The following is a 7,500-nucleotide window of genomic DNA, read 5'->3' on the forward strand; positions in this document are numbered from 1 at the left end:
ATTAGGACAGAGTACTTGTGATGCATGCTGTTATAAGAGTATGAGTTGTGCCAAACAAACGTTTATATCTCAAAAACAATACATCACATCGCTTATATTTTGACATTCTGAGTGAGAGCAGAAGTAGTTCAAGAGTTTGATGTACAGTATAATATCATGTCATGTTTGTGTGAACTGTCACAGATTTGAAAATAAAGTGAATCTTTTTAAACAGCACAGTCGGCTAGAGTGAGATCCCATTACAGTATAAAGTTACCCGTTTCCACCCAGTGTGTTTACCAAAATGCTGATCGGCTGATCCCTCGTATTGACTTTATATTATTTTGTTCGGTCAACTCCATCTCAGAGAAGAGGTTGGTGCGACGACACCGCAGCTCTATATATCGGCCTCTTCAATAAAAATGTACATGATAGCATGATAGCATGTTTTGTGCATGACTTCCTACTTGCATACTGAGAGTATGCTACACAGTCATCCGAAATACCGTGTGTTTTGTCTTCAGCCGATTGCTAGATTACTAAAAAACATGAAACATGTTTAAAGGGGAAAATGACATAATTGCACTCGATTGGAAAGCTCTACACGCGCTCGATTCCTAGGCCTCGCCCGCCCTGCAGCTTGCCCACTGCGCGTCACATACGCTGCCTCGCCCAGGAAGGATGACATCACTGATGACATCATCACTGATGACATCATCACTGAAATTAGCCTCAGCCAGGAAGGATGACATCACTGATGACATCACTGATGACATCATCACTTCTCAGAAAGATGAGATCACTGATGACATCATCACTGATGACATCACTGACAACATCATCACTGATATCACTGATGACATCACATCATTAGGTAATTAGGGCAATCACCTAATTAAAAAAATAGTCACCCGCATGGTGCTCTTTACACCCCCTGAAAGTTTCAGCCCGAAATTCGCACGTAAAATGGCATAGCTGTGGCCGGACAAAATTCTGCTCACTCACATTCACGCACACGCACACGCATACACACACACACACACACACACACACACACACACAGACATGGACACTTCTCATTCTTATTAGTAGATTATAGGAACATGGGTGTAGATACATATTTCCGTCTAACTATTTCAAGGGAAAACAAACTGCAACTGAAAATAATCAGATGACGTGTTTTTTTCTTTTGGCCTTTTCTTTGCTGTAATAATGGTTTGTGTATTGTTTCACTCACACTGGCGATTCAATATCCTCTCTCCCCCCCTCAGCAAACAAATCCGTTATTGGTCCGTTCAGAGGATGGACTCCCCCCCCTCAGCAAACATCCGTTATTGGTCCCTTCAGAGGATGGACTCTCTTCTCAGAACAGGAAATATTTAGTTTCCTCTTTTTATATGAGAAAAGTCCAGACAAACCTGTTGACTGGCTGGACCGTTTCCCCCTCTCAACACATGTTTGCGAGAATGCACACTGCACACACACACACACACACACACGCGCGCACGCACACGCACACGCACACACACACACACACACACACACGCGCACGCGCACGCACACGCACACGCACACACACACACACACACACACACACACACACACACACACACACACACACACACACACACACACAAAAGTGAGTATATAACCTTGTCTCCACACACACTCATAAACACGTTCAAAGCATGACCTTCATCAGATGATGGTCTGAGTCAATATTGAAGCAGCCCACAGCAGGTTCATGACACACAGGTGAAGCTATTAGCCCACAGCAGGTTCATGACACACAGGTGAAGCTATTAGCCCACAGCAGGTTCATGACACACAGGTGAAGCTATTAGCCCACAGCAGGTTCATGACACACAGGTGAAGCTATTAGCCCACAGCAGGTTCATGACACACAGGTGAAGCTATTAGCCCACAGCAGGTTCATGACACACAGGTGAAGCTATCAGCCCACAGCAGGTTCATGAGACACAGGTGAAGCTATCAGCCCACAGCAGGTTCATGACACACAGGTGAAGCTATTAGCCCACAGCAGGTTCATGACACACAGGTGAAGCTATTAGCCCACAGCAGGTTCATGACACACAGGTGAAGCTATTAGCCCACAGCAGGTTCATGACACACAGGTGAAGCTATCAGCCCACAGCAGGTTCATGACACACAGGTGAAGCTATTAGCCCACAGCAGGTTCATGACACACAGGTGAAGCTATCAGCCCACAGCAGGTTCATGAGACACAGGTGAAGCTATTAGTTCTGCTCTCCATAGAAGAGCAGGCATGCAGCCTCAAGTCGTCACTTCTTTTCCGTTTGTGTTACATTAAAGGGCATTAACTGACCTGTGACTTTTACCCACCTCTAACAGTGACCAAACTGACCTGTGACTTTGACCTCTAACAGTGACCAAACTGACCTGTGACTTTTACCCACCTCTAACAGTGACCAAACTGACCTGTGACTTTTACCCACCTCTAACAGTGACCAAACTGACCTGTGACTTTGACCTCTAACAGTGACCAAACTGACCTGTGACTTTGACCTCTAACAGTGACCGAAATGACCTGTGACTTTTACCCACCTCTAACAGTGACCAAACTGACCTGTGACTTTTACCCACCTCTAACAGTGACCAAACTGACCTGTGACTTTTACCCAAATCTAACAGTGACCAAACTGACCTGTGACTTTTACCCACCTCTAACAGTGACCAAACTGACCTGTGACTTTTACCCACATCTAACAGTGACCAAACTGACCTGTGACTTTTACCCAAATCTAACAGTGACCAAACTGACCTGTGACTTTTACCCACATCTAACAGTGACCAAACTGACCTGTGACTTTTACCCAAATCTAACAGTGACCCAAATTACCTGTGACTTTTACCCACCTCTAACAGTGACCAAACTGACCTGTGACTTTTACCCACCTCTAACAGTGACCAAACTGACCTGTGACTTTTACCCACTTCTAACAGTGACCAAACTGACCTGTGCCTGTTACCCACCTCTAACAGTGACCAAACTGACCTGTGACTTTTACCCAAATCTAACAGTGACCCAAATTACCTGTGACTTTTACCCACCTCTAACAGTGACCAAACTGACCTGTGACTTTTACCCACTTCTATCAGTGACCAAACTGACCTGTGACTTTTACCCACCTCTAACAGTGACCAAACTGACCTGTGACTTTGACCTCTAACAGTGACCAAACTGACCTGTGACTTTGACTTCTAACAGTGACCAAACTGACCTGTGACTTTGACCTCTAACAGTGACCAAACTGACCTGTGACTTTGACTTCTAACAGTGACCAAACTGACCTGTGACTTTGACCTCTAACAGTGACCAAACTGACCTGTGACTTTGACTTCTAACAGTGACCAAACTGACCTGTGACTTTGACTTCTAACAGTGACCAAACTGACCTGTGACTTTGACTTCTAACAGTGACCAAACTGACCTGTGACTTTGACTTCTAACAGTGACCAAACTGACCTGTGACTTTGACCTCTAACAGTGACCAAACTGACCTGTGACTTTGACTTCTAACAGTGACCAAACTGACCTGTGACTTTGACCTCTAACAGTGACCAAACTGCAACATCAACAAGCCTCTGGCATAAATAGTAGAGTTGGGCGTGCAGCGGTATCCCTGCTTATCAACACAAGGGGTCACAGGTTCGATCCCCCGTGTTGCTTCCGGCTTGGTCGGGCATCCATACAGGCACAATTGGCCATGTCATGACATGGATTACTGTAAGGTATGAGTCCTGGCCGCTGCACTAGTGCCTCCTCCACTAGGGGGACACGAACTGGGGGGAATAGTGTGATCCTCCCACGTGCTATGTCCTGCCGGTGAAACTCCTCGCTGTCAAGTGAAAAGAAATGGCTGGCGACTGCACATGTATCGGTGGAAGCATGTGGTAATATGTGTTAGCATGTGCTAATATGTGTTAGCATGTGCTAATCGACAGCTCTCCCCAGATCCACAGAGGGGGTGGAGCAACGCCCGGGTCACCTTAACAGGGGAATGGCCAAGTAGCCTACAATTGGGGAGAAAATGGGAAAAAACATCTAAAAAAAACTCTATCAAAAAATAAATAGTAGATAGAGTCACATGATCACAATAGAGACATAACAGAGTCACATGATCACAATAGAGACATAACAGAGTCACATGATCACAATAGAGACATAACAGTGTAGCGAGATCCAATAGAAACAAGAGGCTGCACAGTGAGTTCAGTGCAGTCACACTCTAGCATGATAAAGAAGCGAAAACAGTCTGACCGTCACCATCTCCATGTTGAGGCTTGAAATGTGAAACACTAGTTATATCTACGCCTTGTTTAGTTTTTAGCCAACAGTAGGCCTATGTACATTTTGTAAATTTTTAATCTTTGTCTGTCTTAAGAAGAGTGCATTTCAGACTTGTCTCTGTGAAACTCTTTCGTTAATACATGAATTGAATTGAATTGAATTGAATTGAATTGAATTGAATTGAATTGAACAAACAATCACCTCAATACAAGTGAGACGGGAAAAAAATATAACTTTTTTTTAACATGTAAGACTAGAATATTTCAATGAATGCATCATAGGCCTGAGGAGGAAAAGGGAAATGATTTTGTTAGTGAGGGTCCTTGCACAATAGCTTCTCAGCTAAAAATGTTGTTCGCAGGCTTTTGAAAGACATGACACAGGGATATTTATAGAACCAAAATAAAGGCATAGCAGTGATGTGACAAGCAAGCCATTATGCTGGTTAAGACTTTTCAGAAAGGCATTACTGATCCATTCAGAGTTTAAACCTGACCCTGTGTCAGTTTAAACTGACACTGTGTATAAGTCCAATATTCTCCTATACTGAACATATTTTCACAAGACCCAACTAGACCCGATCAGACTACTGGTGCTTGTGCGAGCTTATTTGAGAGAAAATCACTCCTCTTGATGGATTAAAAAGCATGATGCAAAAGTAGTCACTGGCAAATTTCACACAAGCAAATCAAATCACAAGTCAAATCATAATTAACTAATCAAATCATAGGACTAATTGACCCTTATTTCAAATCAAATGTTCTCTTATAAACATGTTAGGCTGCTTTCTCACTGGGAACGATTGCCCCCCCCGCCCCTGTCCCCCGCTGGTCAGCTTTCACATTACAGCATTTCTTCCGCGCTCGGAAACGGAACAGAGTGCACTTGCATCATCAACTATGCTTGGAGTTTATCGTCGGCCGTTTGTTGTCTATGTGGTTTGGAACGGTTGGCTTTCACACTCGCAAGTGTTCCGTGCCCGTGCACGCCAAAGCGCTCCCCAGACCACCTTTTCAAGTGGATCCTGTCACGGTTCCCCGTTGCGCGCCCGGGCGCAGAACGCAACGGAACGCAACGTTCACACTCGTCAAATGTTCCGAAACTGGGGTCAATTTGGGGACAAGTGTGCTCAGGAACGGTACCGGGGCGCCAGTGAGAAGGCACCCTAAGTCGCACTAAAGTAGACCCGATGAAACGGACATTTGGGTCGAGCTGGGTTGAAAAGGCTTTTCATGACATTACTGTACATTAGACATGAATCTAATATCAGCATCTCAGGTCTGCTCCCACAATTCAAATCAGTAATTGGATTATAAACTAAATATTGCACAATCTCCACGATTCAGACAAACTGCGCAAATGTAAATGCTGTTGCGTAATCTTTTTCAATATAACTAAGTTCAGTGTCAACTTCTTCTGATAACATTTGTGCTTCTGTGTGCCTAAGGATAGAAAAACAAAACAGCGCCTATCAGAGTTGGAAATGGTAAGGGGGTGAGCACAGAAAGTACGTACATTCAGACTGTGCTTATCATCGCCAGTCAGGAGATACGTTTCTTTCTCACGTTAAAGCGGCCAATTGAATGACACTATGGTTGGATAGTGAAGCAGTTGTAGCCTGCATATAAACGAAATCACTGACTCTGTTTACATTCAGCTTTGTATGTAAACAGAGTCACCGGCCTTTACAGAAATCACAGTAGGCCTATCTAGTAAGCAGAAATGAGCCGTACAGAACAGATAACGCATCTAGTCTTAGAACTACGCAAACAAAACAAACTGATTCAATTAAACGATACATTACAACAGAAATACACTAGATGTCCTCTGTGCATCCATTGCAGATTTACAAGGTAATGTCGGTAACACTATATATTGATGAGGTACACATATTTACCATGAACTAGTTGCTTATTAGCATGCATATTAGTAGCATTTTGACTGTTTATTAGTCATTATAAAGCACTTAGTAAGGCCTTATTCTGTATTATCATAATCTACAACTACTAGCAGTAGAAAAATAACCTCCTAATTAGGCTACTGCTTATTGCTAGTAAGTAAATAGTTGAATTATGATCTTTTATAATATGCTTTAGTGGTATTACAACCTTATCAGGCCCATACTGAGCAAAGCATATTAAGATTGTCATTCATGTTCAACTTCCTTACTTACAGTAATTAGGAGGTTATTGAGGGGGAAACTCTTAGTTAATGGCCTAGTTGTAGATTATGGTGATGCACAATAAGGCATTAATAAGCGATTTATAATGACTAATAAACAGCCAATGTTGTACTAATATGCATGCTAGTAAGCAACTAGCTCATGGGAAATAGCTGTACCTTAATATAAAGCGTTATCGTAATGTCTAATACAAACCTAAACAAAGCCACAAATAATATCAGCAAGTCTCTGCTGAGTTAAGTTGAGTACTTTATTATGATTAAAGTAAATATTGCGTCATACTGTATTATGTCACTGGATTATACATGATACACTCATGGAAAACTAACATTGGTGAGTGTGGTGAATGAAGCCAGCAGTATCTCACACACACACGCACGCACGCACGCACGCACGCACGCACGCACGCACGCACACACACACACACACACACACACACACACACACACACACACACACACACACACACACACACACACACACACACACACACACAGCCGAGGGACAAACCCATTTCACATGCATACAGTCACATTTTCCTATTAGCAAGCGATGAGATGATAAGTGGTGCTGTTCCCTCATCATAACGCAGGCTCTCAATAACAGATAGACGGGCAGATAGTGTCAGAAAGTCACAAGCCATAAATCTGTGCCGTCTCACCGGTTCAACACTAACGGTCCATTTCTAAATCCAAAGTGCTCTTTGGAATGTGAGCTATTCCGTTTCACCTGAGACTCACCTGTTGTCTCGCCATGTTGTCTGGGACAGCCCCCGCTTCACACACACACACACACACACACACACACACACACACACACACACACACACACACACACACACACACACACACACACACACACACACACACAATCACACAATCACAGTGCGTGCACAAAGCACACAGAAAAGATTGACATAACCCACTCACTGAAAACGTACTCTCAACTTCAAGAGACACCTTACGGATTAACAGAATTTCAGAATGATCAAGAAAAAGGAGTGGAA

The 7,500-nt window shown here is 43.4% G+C and overlaps 1 protein-coding gene across 1 annotated transcript in view; it reads right to left on the bottom strand.

Annotated features, from left to right (window-relative positions):
• ncmap (non-compact myelin associated protein) overlaps positions 1-7,500 on the bottom strand; it is a 34,641-nt gene that overhangs the window by 26,840 nt on the left and 301 nt on the right. The gene's annotated exons all lie outside the window — the stretch shown is intronic.

The sequence above is a fragment of the Poromitra crassiceps genome, assembly GCF_964638095.1.
Source record: "Poromitra crassiceps genome assembly, chromosome: 3".
NCBI lineage: Eukaryota > Metazoa > Chordata > Actinopteri > Beryciformes > Melamphaidae > Poromitra > Poromitra crassiceps.